Below are 22215 nucleotides of genomic sequence, written 5' to 3'. Positions count from 1 at the left end.
TTCTCCTGCCTCAACCTCCTGAGTAGCTGGGGTTACAGGCATGTGCTACCACACCCAGCTAATTTTGTATTTTTAGTAGAGATGGGGTTTCTCCATGTTGGTCAGGCTGCTCTCAAACTCCCGACCTCAGGTGATCCTCCAGCCTAGGCCTCCCAAAGTGCTGGGATAACAGGCGTGAGTCACTGCGCCTGGCCTAGATTTCTGTATTTCTTTATGTGAAATCCTCTATTGGCATTACCATCTCTCAAAACATTTTCCTGGACTTTTAACTAAAGATTATTTCCATTGTGATGGGCACAAGTGCAATTTCCCTTTTTTTTTTTTTTTTTTTTTTTTGAGACGGAGTCTCACTCTGTCGCCCAGGCTGGAGTGCGGTGGCGCGATCTCGGCTCACTGCAAGCTCCCCCTCCAGGGTTCGCACCATTCTCCTGCCTCAGTCTCCCGAGTAGCTGGGACTACAGACACCCGCCACCACGCCCGGCTAATTTTTTTTTTTTTTTTTTTTTTTTTTTGCGTTTTTGGTAGAGACGGGGTTTCACCATGTTAGCCAGGATGGTTTGGATCTCCTGACATCGTGATCCGCCCGCCTCGGACTCCCAAAGTGCTGGGATTACAGGCGTGAACCATCGTGCCCGGCCCAATTTCCCTTTCATTTTAAGAGACTGGGAGAAGTAACAAATCAGGTAAGTAAAATTAATTATTAAAGAAGGAACTAGCACTTAAAAATATAATTTATAAAACTGAGTTGCCTAAGAGAAGCGCCACCTTACAAGACTTTGTTACTTCATGGCATTAATAGTTTCAGGAACATTATAATACATAGTTTAATAGTTTAATTTTCTTTGGTGTTCTTTGTCGTGTTTGGGGGGTGGAGGTTTTTTTAATTATAGATTTTATGATAAATAACTTGGTTTTAATAGCACTTTTGAATTTGCTAGACACTAAAATAATAGAGAAAAACCATTTTATAAACTGAAAATTCACTTGTGTGAACACAATGCTGGAATTTGATTTCTTTGTTTCTATAGAAACAAAAGAAAATTGAGATTAAAATAAGCTAAAATGGAATTACATTTTATGAAACAGTAAAGAAGCTTATTTTACTTGTTCCCCGTGTAGTGTGGTGAAATAAAATTTTTATTTAAAACCCAAGCTGTCTGTGGGCCCTTCTGCCTTCTAAGAAAAAGTTTCCTTGGAACAGGGAGTGGCAAGATTTATATAGTGAAAAAAAAAAAATACCCCCATCTCTTTGGTGTTTCATTCCAATTTGAGAAATCGCTGGTGATGGTTTGGAGGAGATAGGGGAAGATGAAGAGTGTTTTCGCTGTGAAAACTTAAACCAGTGCTCTCTGTATTGTTCAAATTGTAAGAGTAGGTTTAGCAGAAGCAGTAATGTTAATGTTTTTGGGTCGGTAATGACAGCCCACTAGGGTAATAGGTCAAAGAACCAACATTTTCTGTGATAACGGGAAGGACGACCAACTATGAGTTGGGGCTGAAGAGCTTTAAACAAAGTAGGCGCCTAACACTTGTTTTTGACTTATTTGTGTTGCTTCAATGTAAGACTGAGATAGTTAGTACAATGCAAATACTGCCAGGCATCGTGGCTCACACCTGTAATCCCAGACCTTTGGGAGGCTGAGGTGGGAGGATCACTTGAGCCCAGGAATTAGAGGGTGCAGTGAGGTGTGATTGTGCCGTTGCACTCCAGCTTGGGTGACAGAGCAAGACCCTGTCTCAATTTGAACAAAATAAAACAACAATAGCAAAAAATGTGAATATCCATGTGGTTGGTTTTAGGGAAATTAAGGGAAAGGGGGTAGGTTTAAATGCTGGGTTGGCACAGTTCAAATGAAACAAATAATGTCTGTGATAGACGAGATGTGGGGAATTGGGGCATTTGGGAGACAGAAACTCAGAGAGAACAAGTCACCATGAGCCTAAGTCCACAAGAGTTTACAAAAATATTGAGAAGGGTATCTGACAGCTGACATTTAGGTTATATTTCTACTACTTAGATAATATTAAATCTAATGTGGTTCTAATATTAGAGTCCTTTGCCATTTTTGTTCTTAGTCATCTTCGAGTGTCTAGTAGAATAATATTTTCATGTATTAGAATAATTCTAATCTAGGCAGAAAAGGATACGTCTCCACCTATAGCATGAATTTACTCCCACCATTGAATTAAATTGCAAATCAATAGAAAAAAAATTGAAGAGGGAGAAAATCTAAATATCATTACCTAAAACAATGATGAGGTTCATGTCTTGGTTACGTAGAATAAGAACATCCCCCACCCTCAATTCAAAAGACTTGAGTTTGGAATTGCTGGATCTGTAGAATTTAGATGACAATCCTTGTCTCCTCAAGCATGTTTTTCCGTATATAAAATGGAAAACTTATATCTTGGTATCATGAGGATGTTGTGCAAATAGTAGGCCCTCAGTACTAACCTGGTAAACTTTGTCATTACATTGTTTTTATTTTTTACTTTTTTTTTTTTCCTTTTTTGAGACGGAGTCTCACTCTGTTGCCCAAGCTGGAGTGCAGTGATGCGATCTCAGCTCACTGCAATCTTTGCCTCTTGGGTTCAAGCGATTCTCCTGCCTCAGCCTCCCGAGTAGCTGGGACTACAGGTGCATACCACCATGCCTGGCTAATTTTTTGTATTTTTAGTGGGAACGGGGTTTCACCATGTTAGCTAGGATGGTCTCAATCTCCTGACCTTGGGATCTACCGGCCTTGGCCTCCCAAAGTGCTGGGATTACAGGCGTGAGCCACAGCACCCAGCCTATTTTTTACTTTTACAAGGGAATGGTAGAAGGCAATTAGGGCCAGCTTTATGGGCATACAACCTGTGCTACCACACAGGGCTCAACACTCCAAACGGCCTCACACTTAGCTTAAGACTCTGCTGCTTGAAAATCTTCGCACTTATTTTATTTATTTATTTTTTTTTTTGAGATGGTGTCTTGTCTCGCACTGTCACCTGGGCTGGAGTGTAGTGGCGTGATCTTGGCTCACTGCAACCTTTGCCCCCTGGGTTCAAGCGATTCTCCTGCCTCAGCCTCCCAAGTAGCTGGGGTTACAGGTGCCTGCCACCACACTCAGCTAAATTTTTTTATTATTATTTTTGTATTTTTAGTAGAGACAGGGCTTCATCATGTTGGCCAGGCTGGTCTCAAACTCCTGACCTCGTGATCTGCCTGCCTCGGCCTCCCAAAGTGCTAGGATTACAGGCATGAGCCACCGTGCCTGGCCCCAAAAATCTTCATAATTTTTAGACAAAAGACCCTGCATTTTCATTTTGCACTGGGTCCTGCAAATTATGCACCCAGCCCAGAAGGTAAAATTACTCTGTAAGCTTCGGCCTTTCTGACTCTTTCTTGAGCACTTTCCCTCATCCGTTCCCCACTATGAGGACAGCACAGGTAGCTATATTGCTTAGTGGGACTTAATCTCTGGCTATCGTTGATTGGTTCAGAGGAGGGCACCTCACTCCAGATGGTCCAATTTAGCCCATTCCCATAGTCAAAAGTGATTGGTCCAAAGATGGACACTTGAGCAAAACTGAGCCAAACTCTAGGAATTTTGACACTTGGATGGCACGACTGAGCTACTAGACTGTTGATGGCAATATTTTCCACTATTTGAACTAGGAAGGAAAAGAAAATTGATTTCAAGAGAGAATAAAAAGGAACCTGGCTGGGCTAATATCTGTAACCCCGCACTTTGGGAGGCCGAGGAGGGTGGATAGCCTGAGGTCAGGAGTTCAAGACCAGCCTGGCCAACATGGCAAAACCCCATCTTCACTAAAAATACAAAAATTAGCCAGGCTTGGTGCTACATACCTGTAATCCCAGCTACTTGGGAGGTTGAGGCAGGAGAATCCTTTGAACCTGGGAGGCAGGGGTTGCAGTGAGCTGAGATCATGCCATTGCACTCCAGCCTGGACAACAAGAGCAAAATTGCATCTCAAAAAAAAAAAAAAAAAAAAAAAGGAACCACCAGGCATGAAGACAGTTGCAAAGGAGAGGACTGGAAAGAGGATCTCATGAGCATTCCTGGATCCATTTGTTTCTGAGGCCCAACTGCTTTCCTGTAGTTGGATAACTATTATGGGAATAAAGAAAAATTCTTCCCAATCCATTCCCATTTTGTCAATTCAGTTCAAGATAGGGTTGTTCTTATTTTGAGAGAATTGTCCTTCACTGTGCCACATGTAATCCTTTACCTGGTGTGACATTCCCTTTCTGATTTCTTACTGACTCCGTGATCCTGTGCAGCGAAGGCGCAGCATGTATTCTCATGCTTGCATTTACATGGGCTCTGATTTTTTTTTCTTTTGTTCTACATATGTGGCATGGATAATTTGAATCTGATAAAGGATCTAATATTTTTTAATCAGATAATATTCAACTCAATCTATCTTTAATCTGAAACTTTGCTCAATAGGAACATATAGGAAATGCAAAAAAAAAAAAAAAAGTAAAAAAAGATGGAAGACCTAAATCCACCTTGAGGCATAAACTATGGTGTTACTTTAAGAAATGCACCTGCCAACCCTAATAATGTCTGTAATGGTATATAAAACACCTCCATGCCTCATTCTTTTAGACAATATGGTCCAGTGGGAAAAGTTTTGGCTCTAAAAGATACTGTTTTCTAGCTTAGTGATATGTTCATTCCACCTTTCTTGATCTCAATTGGAGGATCTGCATAATGTAATTCATAATTTTGTTCTGCCAAATCTGAAAAACAGTACCAGCACCTATAGATAGCAAGTTGTAGAAAATGGCAAACATATGCATAAAAATGGAAATGGATCCTAACTATCTCACCTTACTTGTTCCTAGAGAAGTCCAACAGGTAAGTTGGAATAATTTATTTTTTCTTCCCCAGTCATGCAGGCCTAGTTACAATTGATACACTTTTCCGTTTTGTCCAATAGTAAACAGTCTGAAATGTAACTTAAAATACAGTTTTCCTATGAATTATAAAAAGTTCTGAGAAAAACTCGTTTACCTAATGGTCACTGGATATCCAACACTGTGCTGTTGAGAACTTCCTTAGCAAGAGGTGATCAAATCAGGAAGAGCTTCCTTCGGAAATCATGATCAAATCAGGAAGACAAACCGAGCAGAAGTGAAACCACTTTTGACCAAAACATGTGTTTAACTGAATATAAGATGTTGATCAAGATGTGTTTGGCAGCCAATAGAAATATTAATTCAGCTGGTTTAAATGATTAGGACTTTTATTATCTAATATAATAAAGTTTGGAGGTGCGTCCGTATCTGAGTGAGGCTTCTTCAGCAGTTCAATGGCATAATCAAAAATCGAAGGCTTTTTTCCTGCTCTGCTATTCTCAAGGTGATAGTCTTGTGTTCCCAAGTTGCTACAGAGCTTCTGCAGCTCCAAGCATGACCACTATATTTGGCTGCTGAAAAGCATGACAAGGGCAGAAATCATAAAGACTTTGCCCAGAGGGCCTTGACGGTCCTTGCCTTCTGGTACTTTAGCGAGAACTTCATTGGTGGTGGCTCCAAAAATCAGTAGACTTTCTGTGATGAATTCACTGTAAGAACTGTGGGACCCAGCCTTCCTTGAAGGACGTAAGTACCCGATATCTGATGAAAATAGAGGTTTTTTTGTTTTTGTTTTTTGAGTTGGAGTCTCGCTCTGTCGCCCAGGCTGGAGTGGAGTGGCGTGATCTCGGCTCACTGCAACCTCTGTCTCCTAAGTTCAAGCGATTCTCCTGTCTCAGCCTCCTGAGTAGCTGGGATTACAGGCATGTGCTACCATGCTCAGCTAATTTTTATTTTTAGTAGAGATGAGGGTTTCATCATGTTGGCCAGGCTGGTCTCGAACTCCTGATCTCAGGTGATTCACTCACCTAGGCCTCCCAAAGTGCTGGGATTACAGGTGTGAACCACCGTGCCCAGCCTCTCCTGGCTTTTGTAGACTTGCATTTGATTCAGCTATAGGGTCTTGTATGATACTGTTTATCCAAGTCAACTGCTTGGTTCCATTTTTCTTTTCTGTTCTCCATTTGGTTGGTTTTATAATCTACAAATTCACATCCAGAAGGTATGTATTTTTTCATCTAGTAAATGGATAAACTTATTGTGAGATTTTATTAGACTTTTTTGAAACTTCCAAAAATTTTAAATTGCATTTACTGCTTAAAGGAATAATTTGAGATATAACTCAAATCAGTAAGTACTCTTTTTAAGAGAGATTCTTATTAAATATTTTTGGTAATGTTCCATAAGGGACATGTTGTAAAATTCTACTTGATTTAAACAGTATTTGTTACCTTTCACTTTTCTCAGCTGCACTTTCTCAGTTTACACTCTAATCTCCTTTTACCTGGACAATTCTAGTTGCTTCCTAACTGTGCAATGTACACATCCTGTTGCTGACCATGGGAACTCTCAAAACACAAATATGATGCCCTCTTCCTGTTTGAAATTTCAATCAAGGTTACTTGCAAAATCAACTTCATAGTTCTTGGTCTAATGCCTGAGACCCTGACTGACCTTGCAACTTCCTTCCTTTACAGCTTCAAAAGTTGCTACCTCAAAAAACCTTCCAAGTTTTTGAAAAGTACTTTAAGGATGAACCTACTGTAGGCATGAGGAGCTGTTGGTGGCTCCCCAAACATCCCATGTTCTTTCAAGTTTCCATGCATTTGCACATTTTGGTACTACTGTCTGGATCATGATTTTCTACCTATCCTGCTTTATAGGAGAATTTATTTATTTCTCAACATGCAAATGTTCTCTCCTCAATGAAGATGTGCCGAAACTCATCTTTAGCCCATTTCCACGTAGCCAGCAGTTAATACTTTTGCAACATCGTATATGTATTTCTAATACAGGATCCAGATCTGTACATCACATGTACATTTAATATAAACTCTAATCCCCACATTAGATGAGACTTCATTGTCCGAGCCTAAGGCATGGTTAGTAGGCTCTCAATAGGAAATAGAAAGCTAAGCAGGTTGGTTCTTCTTTGTGACTTTTAAAGACACTGGATAAGTAAATCTGATGAAGATAGACTTCGGTTCAAACCATGGATTGGGCAACATGCATTTCACTCATATTATCACTTTTACGAAATACCTGTATCATATTATGGGTATTTCACTCATATATCTCAGAAAAATCTATTCTATGGTTTGTGGAGGTAATAACTGTTTTAGAAACTGAATTTTAATGCAAAATTGATAAATTCTGGTATGCAAATGGTAATATTTAAAGAATTTCCACCATTCTCCACACATTACTGGGACTGGATAATTATCTGAAAGGCAGATTCTGGTTTTGAAGGTCTAGACAACAGCATAGTAGACTTTCTTTTTAGTACTTACTTTGATTATCATTGACTATCTAACATTAATGTAAATAAGAATTATAAAAAATGAGAAAACATGTTTGTTTTATTTTAGGAGTAACAGAAAGTATCTTTTGAAAGGGCAGTTTAAATATTCCCAACCCTCATATTATTAAAATACAGTGTGGTGGCTTTCTCTTTATACTCTGAGCTTGTTGGTAGCAAACCCATTTATCTTTGTTGTCTTCCTAATCTATAGTATACTGGCTTGCATTTATTTTCCTTCTGATGTGAGTGCTTCTGGATCCCACAAAAACATAAGTTGAGGTAGTTTTGGGAGACAATTAAGCAAATGAAGCACACCTCTTCTGCTGGGCTGCAGTTGGATGATTCTACCTCATGTGTTTGGGGAGCTGGTGTAGTGATATAAATTTTAGAGCCAGAATGCAGGGTTTAAATTCCAGCTCCGTTACTTACCAGTATGTGCTACCAGGAAAGTCATGTAACCTCTTTTTGCCCTGATTTTGTCTACTGTTAAGTAGGGATAATACCAATTACTATCTCTAAGAATCTTGAGAAGATTACATGTGTTAATACATGTAAGGTGCTTGGAACAATGTCTGACACATCATAAATATCACTGAAGTGTCAGCTCTCACTTTATTGGTTTCAAGTCTTCACAATCAGCCTCCTTTCTCTCTGTCCTAAGGTCATGCAACATTTTGTATAAATGTTTCTTATGGGACAAAATGCTCCTGTCTGTTTAGGAGTGTAGGTGTGAGTGTTTAAAGACACTGATGACTTTTGCCCTATAATGGAAATTCTCTGCACCTAAAGAGCCAGAAGATTGTATTATACATTTATAAATTCACATCAAGTGCAAACAGAGAGGGAGATGGATCCCAAAGGAGATATTATCAGAATCGGGCTCCAGATGGAGAATTTTATGTGATTTGGTATAAGTTTAAATATACAGTTGTTTTACTCCAAAGCTTAAGAGAAGAGGAAGGCATCATTATGGTCATTGCTAGTTATATTAATGGAAGGGGTCTTCCCTATTTTTAAAACGTAAGTGATGGTAACTATTGGCAGAATTTGTCATTCATCTCAATCGAGTTTCTAACTCGTACTCTTAAACTCCCTCTTTTAATATTTATTTTTAAATGTTTTTATTATGCATAAAATCCATTTTTTAGTAAGTTGAAAAGAATTGGAATGGGAGGAAATCAGAGCTGTCACGGGAACTGGAGAAAATGGGTGTGGGGAGGGGAATCTGTAGAGCACAGGTGCCAGGTATCCTGTGAATCTCAGCCACAGCTCCCCCCATCACCTTTCCTGTACTGTTTCTGGCTAATGGAGCAACCCATTCACTTTTTTCTTAACCAAATGAGAAAAAGGATGCATGGAAATTCCACAATCAGTGTCAATGAGGTCAGACGTCAATAAGTTTAATGAGAAACTTTAATGTAGAAGGCTTTATTTAATTTGTTTTGTTATTTCGTCTTACTGTGGCTTCAGAATTTCACCCAAGCAATGTATGAAAGGTTTAACAATACCATGTTAAATCAGTAGATCTACACGATCTTTTCAGTGGAATAGAAGAAATATGATCAGGACTTGGTGGCCCTAAATTAACTTGTTTAAAAACAGGATTCTTGATTTGGTTATGAATTTTCTTACCTCCAGTGATGTGCTGAGAAAGGTTTAACAACTGGCACTTTGGAATAAAACCTTGATTTATGCTATTGGCTTGTTTCCTTTTGGTGATATTCCCACCATAGTCAATTTTGACCTACCAGTGTGATGATACCAAATGAAGAGTTAAAAGAGAGGTGCACACTGGACTCTTGAGAGCCTGTTGAATCCGGCAACTACACAGCACGACTCTGTTTACATCTCAGAAAAGATTTGAGACAGGCCGACAAAAGAGATTGTCCTGAGAACTGTCATATACAAGAAGCTCTATGGCTTGCATAGGCAATGATGAGGCACAGAATTCAAACAGGGAAGCTGGATCAATCAACATTGTTTGACTGCACAGCATTAGATAGTCCAGCCAATATTCACTGCTGCACTATTGTTTTTAAACTAAATTAGTGAAGTATACAGACATTCCTGTAGACATCCACCTGGATATATCAGATACCCAAAAACTGCTTTTCTTTTCTTTTTCTTTTTCTTTCTTTCTTTCTTTTTTTTTTTTTTTTTTTTTGAGATAATCTCTCTCTGTTGCCCAGGCTGGAGGCTGGAGTGCAGTGTCATGATCTTGGCTCACTGCCACCTCCGACTCCCAGTTCAAGTGATTCTCCTACCCCAGCCTCCCAAGTACCTGGGATTACAGGTGCCTGCCACCATGCCTGGCTAATTGTTTGTATTTTTAGCAAAGACAAGGTTTCACCATGTTGGCCAGGCTGGTTTTGAACTCCTGACCTCAAGTGATCTGCCCGCCTCATCCTCCCGAAGTGCTAGGATTACAGACCGTGAGCCACCATGCCTGGCAAAAACTGTGCTTTCTTATGGTGTATTTTTCTTTCCCTTTCTTCTAAAACATTTTTAGGTTGTTATCTCATTTTATTTCATTTTACATCAGAAGGTTTTCACATAGAAGTCCGTATTCTCAGGTTTTGTATGCTTTGGAGTAATTCACTCTGTATTCATTCCCTCTGAGGTCCTACATGATGCCTGTTTCCAAGGGAGGAAGTGATGAAGAAACAAGATATCCTCAAGCTACTCTTAGGATCAGTGTCCACATAGATCTGGCACACAGAAATGCAAGAAAACAATTTGTACAAAAAGGTGGGGTGGGGGCGCTGGTACTGAAAGTGTAACAAGTACTCCTGAGAGAGGACAGACGGAGAGGACCCGTGGGCAGGGATGGCTGCCCTGAGCAGCTGATGTTCGAGCTAAGATCTGAAGGGCAAGCTGGGGCCACAGACTTACTGAGTTGGGGTTGAGATGGGTCACCATCTGGGGCGCAGGAGACAGCCCATGCCTAGCCGAAGGAATACAGTGCGTTCAAGCTGCTGAAGGAGTGCCAAGCTGGAGCCCAGGAGCTCCGGGGAGCCTCCTGCAGGATGAGATGGGATGGGGTGGGCGGCCGGGCAAGACCTAGGGGATGAGATTTTGTGCTTGGGTCCTTGGATGGGAAATGGGGAGGCAGAAGAATGAATGGTGAGATGAAGTTTTATCACCAAGGAAGAGGGAAGTATTCATGAGGTGTTTACATCAGGGATTTTTATTAAATTTAGCGAGGGGTATTGACCTGGGACTCAGTGATCTGGAACCGAGAAAAGGAGACTTCCCCCATATCTGAGCAGCATGCAGAGTGATCAAACAGCCACATAATCATGACTAAAAGACTGACATATCTCAAGAGTTTGACAAGTCTGGGAAGCCCTGGAGGGGAACCCCCAGAGGGCGAGGAGTCCTGCTTTTGAAGGGCAGGGGTGTTTGCCATACAGTGAAGTGTCTCTTGCGAGTGGCTTTTAGGCAGCAGGCTGTCATGCACAGTTGTGTAGTTTGCATACTTGGCAAAGGTACTCAACACAGGGGGCAGTGGGAGCCTCCATACAGCTCTCTCTCAGCTCTTCACATCTGCACCTTGGCAAGCGACACAGAGATGGGTTTTTTTGACATACTCACTGAGGCTTTAAGCCAACGAGACCCTAGAGACCCTATTCAGGAATAACTTGGGGAGAGGGGCATTTGTTGAGGGTGGCGGGGCGGGAAGAGGTTTTGAGGTTCTTTGCCAGCTAGGAAGGGGGTTTGATCCTGAAAAAAACTAAAGTTAATATATTTTATTTATGCCTAATGTTGATTGGGCAGGAATTGCTTAATTATACACTGCATATGTGTATATATCCACCCACACATGCATATGAGTATTGTGAGTGTACATATACATACATGCATATGTAATGGCGATGTAAATGCTTCTTAAATATATTCATGTCCTTCCTTTTCTCACTTTTCAGGTGCATGATTTCCCACTTACCTCCCACAACCACTACCACCCACATTGTCCAAAGTATTCAGCTGTCACGGGGAGGATCACAGTTATTCTAATGGGACTGCAAAAAGAGGGAAGGACATAGCTTTTATCATCTGTTAGAGAATTTTGTTGAGACTGTAGTAAGTTAGCCTTTGGAAAATACTTTTCTAAATTTCCGTCAATTTGGGTTAACTTATTAGAAGTCAGACCTGGAAGATGAGATCATCTATTTCTTCAAGAGGAGGACCTCTGCTTCTGAAAAAACAGCAGAGTCAACAGGGCATGGTGTCTCATGCCTGCAATCCCAGCACTTTGGGAGGCTGAGGTGGGAGGATCACTTGAGCTCAGGAGTTTGAGACCAGCATGGGCAACATAGTGAGACCTTGTTTCTACCCCAATTTTTAAAAATTATCTGGGTTTAGTGGTGTGTATCTGTAGTCCCAGTTACCTGGGAGGCAAGGTGGGAGGCGAGGCGGAAGATTGCCTGGGCTGGGGAAATTGAGGCTGCAGTGAGCCATGATCACACATCTGCACTCCAGCCCAGGCGAGCACGAGACCTTGTTCCCCAAACAACAACAACAAAAAAAAAAAAAAAAAAAAAGAAAAAAAAAAGAAAGAAAGAAAAGAAAAGCTGAGCCAGTAGACTTAGGGTTCCACAAGAATGGGATAGCATCTCTACAAGTCAGAAAGACAGAGAGGAAACTCTACTTCAACTCAGGTAGAATGCGGGAGAGAGAAAGTAGACACAGATGTGGCGGGATTAGGCTTGATGCTGAGTGACTGGAAGTCTAAGCAGTGGTTGAAACAAGATTGAATGTGTTTCTCTCCTTTCTGGTTGCCTGGGGAAGGCAGTTCAAGGCTGGGATGGCACTCTTCAGTGTAAGAGACTCAAGCTTCATCTTTTTATTTTTTACTCTGCCATGATCCTTATTCCAAGATTGCCTCATGGTGCAAGATAGCTGCTGCAGCTCTGTCTACTCATCTGTGTCTCCCTCAGTAAAGGAAAAAAAAAGTAAAGAAGGCCACACTTCCACATTTGATCACTTTGCTAATATCCCTTAGCAGAGGTTAGTCATTTGACCACCCAGAGGCAAAGGAAGGTGGAGAATATAATTGCTATTCAGAGAAGCCATGTGGAGAGCTAAAATTCTGGGGTCCTTATAGCTAGAGGAAAAAATTAGGGAACAAGTGAGGACAAATGAGAGAACTGATACTGGGAGAAAAGAGTAGGGTGAACAGATGTGTGTTAGAAATGACCAGATAGATTTAGGGGAGTCAAGGATGTGAGGCCTTGCCTACTCCCATGGTACAGTCTGGGAAACCACTATGACAGGCCCCGTTGGTGCTGCAGCCACACGATGGCATCTGGGCCTGATGGATGTGCTTGAGGCTGCACTACTTCTGCGCTCAGCACAGGATCTCAGCGGTTCCCACAGTCCTTCATGATGAGGTGTGTTGGGTTGAGGCTGTATACTAGCAGAGGGCCAGCATGAGAGTCAAGATGCAGTGGCAGCTGGGACCTCTAAGACTAGAAGCCTGACATGTCAGCAGGTGAGACAGGACCTCCTGCCTCTGTGGGTACCAGCCAGACCATTAGATACCAAACGTGTCCAGAGTCCCCTGTGACTCTGATCCCCTGTCTTCTTGCTGCCCAAAGACACAGCAAGCTTCTTCATACACAGGCACCATCTTGGGGAGGAGCAGGGAGTAACTTTTTTTTATCTTCCCATACATGGGGGAGCTAAATGGGGGATGGAAGCTTCTTGAGAAGATTTAGATAAAGAAGCCAATTTTTAAGTTAGGCTTCTGAGTATAATGGGAGTGCATTTTCTATCCTATAAATGTACATAGAATTAAACTTGTAATGCTATATCATTTACTTTTGAGTTCACCCTCGTAAGAGTGCAAAATGAACAAAAATTAAAATTGAGATTGCAGATTCTGATTTAGGGTAGACATGTGGAATTTAGTGGTACATCAGGCTAAAGACGTTACTCCAAGATAATACCATTTACACAGAAGATCTCCTTAGCTAGAGATGTGTTTTAAAAAACAAACTAGTAAATAAAAGAGAATTGACTCCCACAAATCAGGTGTTTTCCAGGTATTCAGGCATGCAACATTCACACAGATGCTCTCAGATCCTCTTATAAAGCACTGGATTAAAAAAGTATGAGATAAGACATCAGATATTTCAGTGACAAAACCATCCCTCTTGATCAACCAAAATATTCAAATGCATTTCAGATATGCTGATTTTTAAAGTGACCTGAAGAACTTGTTTTCCCTTAACTCTAAGTTAAACCCAGACACAGTGACTCCAGACAGAGAGCAATTGTATGGGGATATTGTATTGCTATTGCCTGCAATTTAGATAAAACGAAGGTGCACATGGCATGCACCGACGTACACACACACGCACACCTGCCCTCCCCCCCACCACACACACACTGTGAGGTACTATATGAATGCCTGCATACTCCACAAATCTAGTCCAGCAACTTGCTTAAGCTTTTCACTGGAACAAAGTGATAGTCTTCTCTCCTAAAACATAGTATCTAAAAAAAAAAAAAAAAGAAAATAGCTAATTTAGCAAAAGGTAGTGGCCAACTTTTCCAGGGACCCATGGAATTCAGGCCATCTAGCTGACACCTCTGCAGTACTTTAAATATTTAAAGCAATTGCCTCTGAAATGTGGATTACCAGGTAGGGAAATGTACAAGGGAAGATTGCTTTCTCCAGTTTTATTTGCTCCTTTTGATGTAAAACGTTGTGGAAAAAAAAGAGCTGTGACCCTTAATTAGATCAGGATTTATCTACGTTGCTTTTCTTTTTGTGCCTGACCCCACTAGTCGGGCTAGTTGATCTGCATTGCCTAGTGTTGACACAAATGGACAGCGTGAACCTTATACTGTTGTAAACACCTCTAAAATGTGGCCTTCTTTACATGGTCAGTGATGAGGCCTTGACAGCAGGGCACCCTTCATCTGATAAGCTAGGGTCAGGAGTCACTCAAGGAGTGTCTTTTTCTTTAAATTTCTAAAAACCAAAAACTTTTAATGTTTTTAATAAGTAAATTTCCTAAACACGTACAATCCTTTTGCACATATTAACTCATCAGAGGCCAAAGTGAGTCAGGGAGGGCTCCCTCAACAGTCAGGGGCTGTTCACCTGGTGTGTTGTAACTGCAAGACTACATTTTGTTGAGAATCTGAGATGTATTTTGGAGCGCTTATGTTACATGGTGGTCACATGGTCCTGAGGAGCCAGAGGTCATGACTTTAAGTAAATGGCTGGATGTTTTTTCCAATGTTGGCAATGTCTGTACTCAAAGGCAGAAACTCATTAGTAGGACTTCGATGAAGGAAGAATATTTTTCTTAAAGCAAGATACATTTTAGTGACAGAATTAGCCTTTTAGTTTATTCTCCCATGTGTATATATATATCTACACACACATACACATACATATACAACGCCTGTTTTATAATGTCTTGGAGATTTAGGTGATCAGGTTTTCTTCATGCTAGTATTTGGAATTCAGTGAGATCAGGTGGCTAGGCAAAAGAACAGTAAATTATAACAAGAGGTTCCTTTATAGTCACCATGAAGAAGATGACTTATTCACTGAGTCATAAAGTCATAAACCAAAATGTCTTGGTAAAGAAAAATTTTAATTGATACTGATACATGTTTATTCTGTTCCAGGTCTATCTTATTCACTGAGGATGGGATAGGGGATAGTGTGTGTAACAAATATGTCAGTCCTTTGGATAAGGTGCTGTGGGAACACAGAGGGACTCGTGTCCCTGGGATGTAGGAGGTTTTCCTGTGTTGGCCTCCTGCCATCTCTCCTTGTGCTTCAATCATTGTGTGAGAGTAGGTGGAGGAAGCACCAGCTTGGACATTTCTAGGGGTTTTAATAATATTTACAACCTTAAAATTTTGCGCTCAAAATAGGTCACTGAGAGCCTGTAATCCTGCAAGATTTCAGAGCTGTTCATTGCACTTTCTGTAGCAATTCTTTCATCAATCTGATCACGCTCTTAATTCCAAATTTGGTGGTGCAGGTAGTCAAAATACTAGTGAGGACTCCATTAATGCAACTCAAAAGTCAGGTTTCTTGTTCCAATCACAGTTCAAATCCTACAATTTAGAATCCACGGGCACTTCTAGATTGGGTCTTGCAGAGATTTTTTACAACAGAAAGAAAGGAAAGGCAAAAGAAAACATTGAGTAATAACCAACCCAAGCAACTCCAGTTTCTTTCTGCAGAAGGCACGTAGTTCTACATGAATCGAATATTTGGCAATTTTTTTCTACCCACACCGTTTGACTCCATTCTGGGCCAAAATGATTTGTGACTAAACACAGGCAAAAACAAAGTTTATTTTTAATCTGTCTAGCACTGAGGGTATTGGCTCATCATCCAGAGGAGATGTGAATTCTTATCCTTTATCTAATCTTTAACACTCTGTCTCACTTGGGGAGTGGTGATGGCTCAATTTCTAGCACTGATTTTCTATTGAAACTGTGGTTTCCTTCATTGTTTATCAAATTCTCTCCCATCCTACCCTCCACTCCAACCAACTCAGAGTTTTTCTTCAAAGCCGCTCTACTTGACATACATATGAGCTTGACAATAAAATCCCTTGGATATACATTGTGGAAGACGGGTGCATTTTCTATATTTTACATCATATTCTTGTTTCTGGATCACCAAAATATGATGTGTTATAATTCAGAAATTCATTTCACAAATAATTTAACTAACTGTAGGTCCAGACTCATGCAACTTGGGTATAGGCCAGACAAGTGGTTCATGATTGTAATCCCAGCACTTTGGGAGTCTGAGGCCAGCCGATTGCTTGAGCCCAGGAGTTGGAGATCAGTCTGCGTAACATGGTGAAAACTCATCTCTACAAAAAATTATAAAAATTAGCAGGGCTGTTGGCATATGCCTGTAGTCTCAGCTACTTGGGAGGCTAAAGTGGGAGGATCACCTGAGCCCAGGAGGTCAAGACTCCAGTGAGCCAAGATCACAGCACCGTACTTGAGTCTGGGCAACAAAGTGAGACCCTGTCTCAAAGAAAAAAAAAAGAAACTTGGGTACAATTGTAAGATGGAGCAACAAATCTTGGGTTTTACCTTGGGTCTCCTATACCATGTGACCTTTCAAATTTGGCCTTGTACAAATCATACTGTAAAGGTATGTTTCAGAACTTTTTCCCTAGCCTGACTCATCAAATATATTTTCCCCACAGGAATATCTAGTACCATCGAAGTGGATAATTAACATTCAAGGTGCTAAGACCATGTCTACATGATGAAAAGTGTTTTGGCAAAGAATAAATGAGTGCATTACTAATGAAAGATTTTTTTTTTTCCTTTACAGAAAGTCACTGAATTTTGCTATCCAGGCAGCCCACTGTCTGATGCATTGATAAATGGAGGAAAAGACAATCACATTAAGAACATCAGAACATCATTTGCAATTCTTAAAGTCGGTATTCAGAATCAATAAGCAGGGAACTTTCTCTTAAAATTAGAGGTAATAACCCACCCAATTGAGTGACAGCAATGTGGTCAATTGAAGATAGAAAAACAAGACATATTTTCCACATTACAAGCCTTTAGTACAAGGAAGTGTTTTTCAAATGATGTTGGCTGAGACCCTGAGTAATAAATACATTTTACACTGCAACACAAATGCAAATGAGTGTTGAAACAAGTTTCCAAGTAATGCTAACTCTACTATCTGCAATACACATGTATTTTCTATTGTATCCTATTTCACTTTAAAAATAAATGCTAGTTGCAAACCATAAAACTGATATCCTTAATAAGCGGACTGTGGTCCACAGTTTGCAAGAACAGTTATTTAGCAGTTATAGTCGTCTATACTTTTGAAAAATGTAGCAGATGGACTAAGAAACTTCCACAAAAATATGTATTCATAAGCTGAGTGAACCAAAGACCACTTTAAGGATAGAGTGTGACATATGATAGGGGCTCAATATAAATTTGAAGAAATAATTAAAAGAAGATAATAGAAAAGACCAGGCGTGGTGGCTCATGCTTGTAATCCCAGCACTTTGGGAGGCTGAGGAAGGTGGCTCATCTGAGGTCAGGAGTTCAACAGCAGCCTGGCCAACATGCTGAAGCCTGATCTCCACTCAAAATACGAAAAGTAGCCGGGCGTGGTGGTGCATGCCTATAATCCCAGCTGAGGCAGGGGAATCGCTTGATCATGGAAAGGTGGAGGTTGCAGTGAGCAGAGATTGTGCCACTGCATTCCAACCTGAATGACAGAGCGAGAGGCCATTTCAAACAACAACAACAACATAGTAGAAAAGAAGAAAAGAAGAAGATACTGTGGAGAAGCCATAACAGCAGGTGAGCAGATAAGGCAGTTGAAATGAGCCTCAAGCACCTTAGAGGTGGCCAAGTTTTGGCAAAGATTTTAGGCTGTTTATAAAGCAAAATAACAACTGGAATGACTTTAAGTGCTAAATATTTTTGGAAAAAAAATATAGTGAGGCCAGCGCAGTGGCTCATACCTGTAATCCCAGCACTTTGGGAGGCCAAGGCAGGTGGATTATCTGAAGTCAGGAGTTCGAGACCAGTCTGGCCGACATGGTGAAACCCCCGTCTCTACTAAAAATACAAAAATTAGCAGGGTGTGGTGGCCTACGCCTATAATCCCAGCTACTCAGGAGGCTGAGGCACAAGAATTGCTTGAGCCCAGGAGACAGAGGTTGCAGTGAGCCGAGATCACGCCACTGCGCTCCAGCCTGGCTGACAGAGCAAGACTCTGTCTCAAAAAAAAAAAAAAAAAAAAAAAAAGAGAACCAGGTGAGGAAAGTTTAAAGCCTTTTGTGACAAATGGATATGGTTTTGAATCCCAGATTTTCCACTTACCAGCTTCGTCAATGTGGACACTTTTTCCTCCACATCTTGTGTGATCTTTAATATTGGGGTGATGATATCTAGCTAACCAGGTTATGATGAAAATTTATAATAATAACGCATAGAAGGAACGTTATAGGGCCTAATAGGTAGCAAACGCTCAAGAAATAAATCAAGAAATATTATTTTTTGTGTTACATTTTGGTTTTTTTTTGTTTTACCCAACCTCTGGCTTTAGTTTTCTTTTATGCTAAATGAATTTGCCCTTCAAAATGTTGCATCAGGCACTAACATATCTTCTCTGCCCAAATTGTTAACTAGCAGACAATCAGGATGACTCCAGCTTTGTACCTGACTGAGGAACTTAGTGAACCCTGAAGAAATGATGATTAAAGAGACAACGAAGAGGCCAGGTACGGTGGCTCATGCCTGTAATCCCAGCACTTTGGTAGGCCGAGGTGGGCGGATCATGAGGTCAGGAGATCGAGACCATCCTGGCTAACATGGTGAAACTCTATCTCTACTAAAAATACAAAAAATTAGCTGGGTGTGGTGGCACGTGCCTGTAATCCCAGCTACTTGAGAGGCTGAGGCAGGAGAATCAGTTGAACCAGGGAGGTGGAGGTTGCAGTGAGCCAAAGTCGTGCCATTGCACTCTAGCCTGGGTGAGAGAATGAGACTCTGTCTCAAAAAAAAAAAAAAAAAAAAAAAAGAATGTAGACAGGAGACATTGGGCTGTGCTCTTCTAGACATGACAGGGAGCAAATAAGCCAACTCCAGGTCACCATAAAATCCTAGGTGATCATTAAAATCACTTAAAATTAAATAAGCCAACTCCAGGTCAGCAAAAACTCCTGGGCAATCATTAAAATCACTTAAAATTAATATCCTAGGTGATCATTAAAAAAACTTTAAAAAGACATGTTTTGGGAGCCATGTGTTCAGGGAAACAGAGGAGAATACAATTGGGAGTCTATGAGGTGCCAGGTTTGAAGCTGTATGGATGTGACTGATGTCAGGTTTTCATAAGGCCAGTGGGAAATTTTGAGGCAGTAAACTCTGGGCAACTCAGGCTTTTGGTGCTTGAGTAATGACTGGACATCAAGATCTCCAAACTGTGTGGCACACACGTGTGGTCCCAGCTACTCAGGAGGCTGAGGTGGAAGGATAGCTGGAGCCTGGGAGATTGAGGCTGTAGTGAGCTATGATGGTACCACTGCACTCCAGCCTGGGCGACTAATCGAGACCTGGCTCAAAAAGAAAAAAAAAAAAAAAAAAAATCTCCAAACTGGACCCTCTCTCCCTAGGGGTTTGTCTCTTTCTCTTTTCCTTCTCTTCCTTCCTGATTATCTCCTTTTCCTTATTCACAAAGTAGGAAAATATATATCCTCAACTATGAATAAGTATACTTAAACTCAGCTATATTTTCTTTTTTTTCCAGCTATATTGATGTATAATTGACAAATAAAAATTACATATTGTGAAGGTGTACAACACAGTGCTTGATAGATGTAAACATCGTGAAATAATTACCACAACCAAGCAAGCTAGTTAACATATCCATCACCTCATGTAGTTACTTTTTTTATTTTTTTATTTTTTTGGTGTGGTGAGAACACTGAAGATCAATTCTCTTAGCAAATTTCAAGTATTCAATGAAGTATACTTGAATAACATTGTATACAAATTCAAGTATAAATTCAAGTATACAGTGCTATTAGCTATAGTCATTCTGTTATGTATTAGTTCTCCAGAACCTATTCATCATATAAGTTAACGTTTGTAACCTTTGCCCAAGACCGCTCCACTTCTTCCACCGGCTGCTGGTAACAACCATTCTACTCTCTGTTTCTATGAGTTTGACTTTTTAGGTTTTGCATAGAAGTGACATCATGCGGTATTTTTCTTTCTGTGTCTGGCTTATTTCATTTAGCAAAATGTCTTGCAGGTTCATTCATGTTGTCGTAAATGGCAGGATTTCCTTATTTTTAAAGGCTGAAGAATATTCCATTGTTTGTGAATATATATGATATCAACTGTATTTTCATATATGTGTCTAACTGGATGGCCTCTTAATAAACTTTAAAGGATTAAAGATTGTCATTAGAGAATTCTAAATAAGATGGTTTAGGTTCATATTATACAACACATGTAATATGCATGCATTATGTTGACTCTTATTAAATTTTAAGTCCTACTCAATAGTGTTGAGGGCATTAATGCACCCAAGAATTTTGTTTTTTTATTTAACTTAGTGAGAAAATATAACTTAATATATAGAAATTCAACTAGATTGGTATAGAAGTATTTAACACCATATTCTTATTAATAGATTTCTACATATTTGCAATGACTAATAACTAAAAAAGTAAAAAGTAAGGAAGTTACATTATAGGTTTCCAAAAAATACGCCTTTCCACATGTTGGATTTCGAGAAAAAAATATAAGCACAAAAGTATCTATTATAACGCTTGGAATAGTCAACCAAAATTTCACACAATATAAACAAGACAAATCGGTACAATTAATAATAGAGGACTGGATGTTTCTACTGTAAATTTTTGATACACATTAAGTGTTTCTCAATTTTTGGTACACATTACATTTCCTCAGGGTGTTTGTTAGTAATATGGATTTTGGGAACCACCCTGAGAGAGATTCTGACCCAGAAGATTTGAGGTGGGGCCCAGGTATTATTTGCAAGCATTGTAGTCCATTCTTGTTTTTTTTTTTTTTTTTTTTTTGAGACGGCGTTTCCCTCTGTCACCCAGGCTGGAGGTGCAGAGGCGCAATCTCCACTCACTGCAACCTCCACCTCCCGGGTTTAAGCGAGTCTCCTGCCTCAGTCTCCCGAGTAGCTGGGACTACAGGTGGCACCAGCTAATATTTTTGCATTTTTAAGTAGAGATGGGGTTTCCCCATGTTGGCTCAGCTGGTCTTGAACTCCTGATCTCAAGTGATTCACTCATCTCGGTCTCCCAAAATGCTGGGATTATAGGTGTGAACTTCTACCTACACTTTGAGAAACTGGTCTAGGATAACTCAGATGAATTTTGGTTCTTTTTGCTTTCCCATATTTTAGATGTAACCAAAGTGGTGCGCTCAATATTTACTCTAAGTACAAGGAAGAACGAAGAGGTAGAAATTTCAGGCAGCTTTTCAACCTGCTTTTCTCATTTTGTTTTCCATCTTTGTTGTATGCCTTAAACAAATACACCAATTGTCTTAATTGAACCTTCTGGAGCACATTCGCATTCCACGTGTGCCCATGAATCTATGGCCACATGCACACATACATGGTTTGGAGTTCCATTTCTTAGAAAAAATGAAGATTGACCCCGATTATTTAAGTGCTGGGAGTATTACCGTAATAAATGGTATCACTACATGATAAGAGCAAGTGTGTGATTGCAGTCAACATATTTTCTACATCATTAATGAGAGACTAGCAGCTTGGATACACAGCAGTGTCTAGAGTCAGTGGCTAAGCTGTAGTAGGACTCTATGAAGTGGTGAAGTGGGCAAGTACTTCTGACCAACCGCAGGGAGACGTTTGCAATGTAGAGTGCAAGCTGCCCTGCCGTGGTTTAGCACTGCAAACACTCTCTCTTATACATGCAATTTGCATATTCCTTTATATACGAAAAGGTCACCTGAATATAGGTGGTAAAAAGATCTTCTTTCTACCTTCCTTCTTCTTTTGTTCTTTCCATTGGACCTTTGATTCTGAGAAGTCTGCCCCATAGAAAGGAGGAGGCTTAACTCTAGGAATGCTCCCTGTTCTCCGTCTCTTTCATCTTTCTTCTCACTTCCAGCCCCGGAGGCATCACGGAAGCATCAGTGATGCTTTTTTTTTTTTCTCCTCCACTCCAGTCTGCTCCGCAGAACCCCATGTCCTCGGATAAAATGCCAACAAAAGTCTGAAGGTGGTTTGCAATGGAAATAGATTATTGAAGACACAAACACCTGTAGT

The 22215-nt window shown here is 40.4% G+C and overlaps 1 long non-coding RNA gene across 1 annotated transcript in view; it reads left to right on the top strand.

Moving 5' to 3' along the window:
* The first annotated feature begins 8187 nt into the window (after positions 1 to 8187).
* The window catches only part of LOC144329733 (uncharacterized), a 47534-nt gene continuing 33506 nt past the window's right edge, over positions 8188 to 22215 (top strand). Inside the window, exons 1-5 of the long non-coding RNA XR_013395358.1 lie at positions 8188 to 10260; positions 11318 to 11449; positions 11683 to 11684; positions 15472 to 15611; positions 18567 to 18700. This is a non-coding gene — a long non-coding RNA (uncharacterized LOC144329733). The remainder of the gene's footprint in view (positions 10261 to 11317; positions 11450 to 11682; positions 11685 to 15471; positions 15612 to 18566; positions 18701 to 22215) is intronic.

The sequence above is a fragment of the Macaca mulatta genome, chromosome 7, assembly GCF_049350105.2.
Source record: "Macaca mulatta isolate MMU2019108-1 chromosome 7, T2T-MMU8v2.0, whole genome shotgun sequence".
Classification (NCBI taxonomy): domain Eukaryota; kingdom Metazoa; phylum Chordata; class Mammalia; order Primates; family Cercopithecidae; genus Macaca; species Macaca mulatta.
This window is presented reverse-complemented; position numbering and strand designations above follow the sequence as displayed.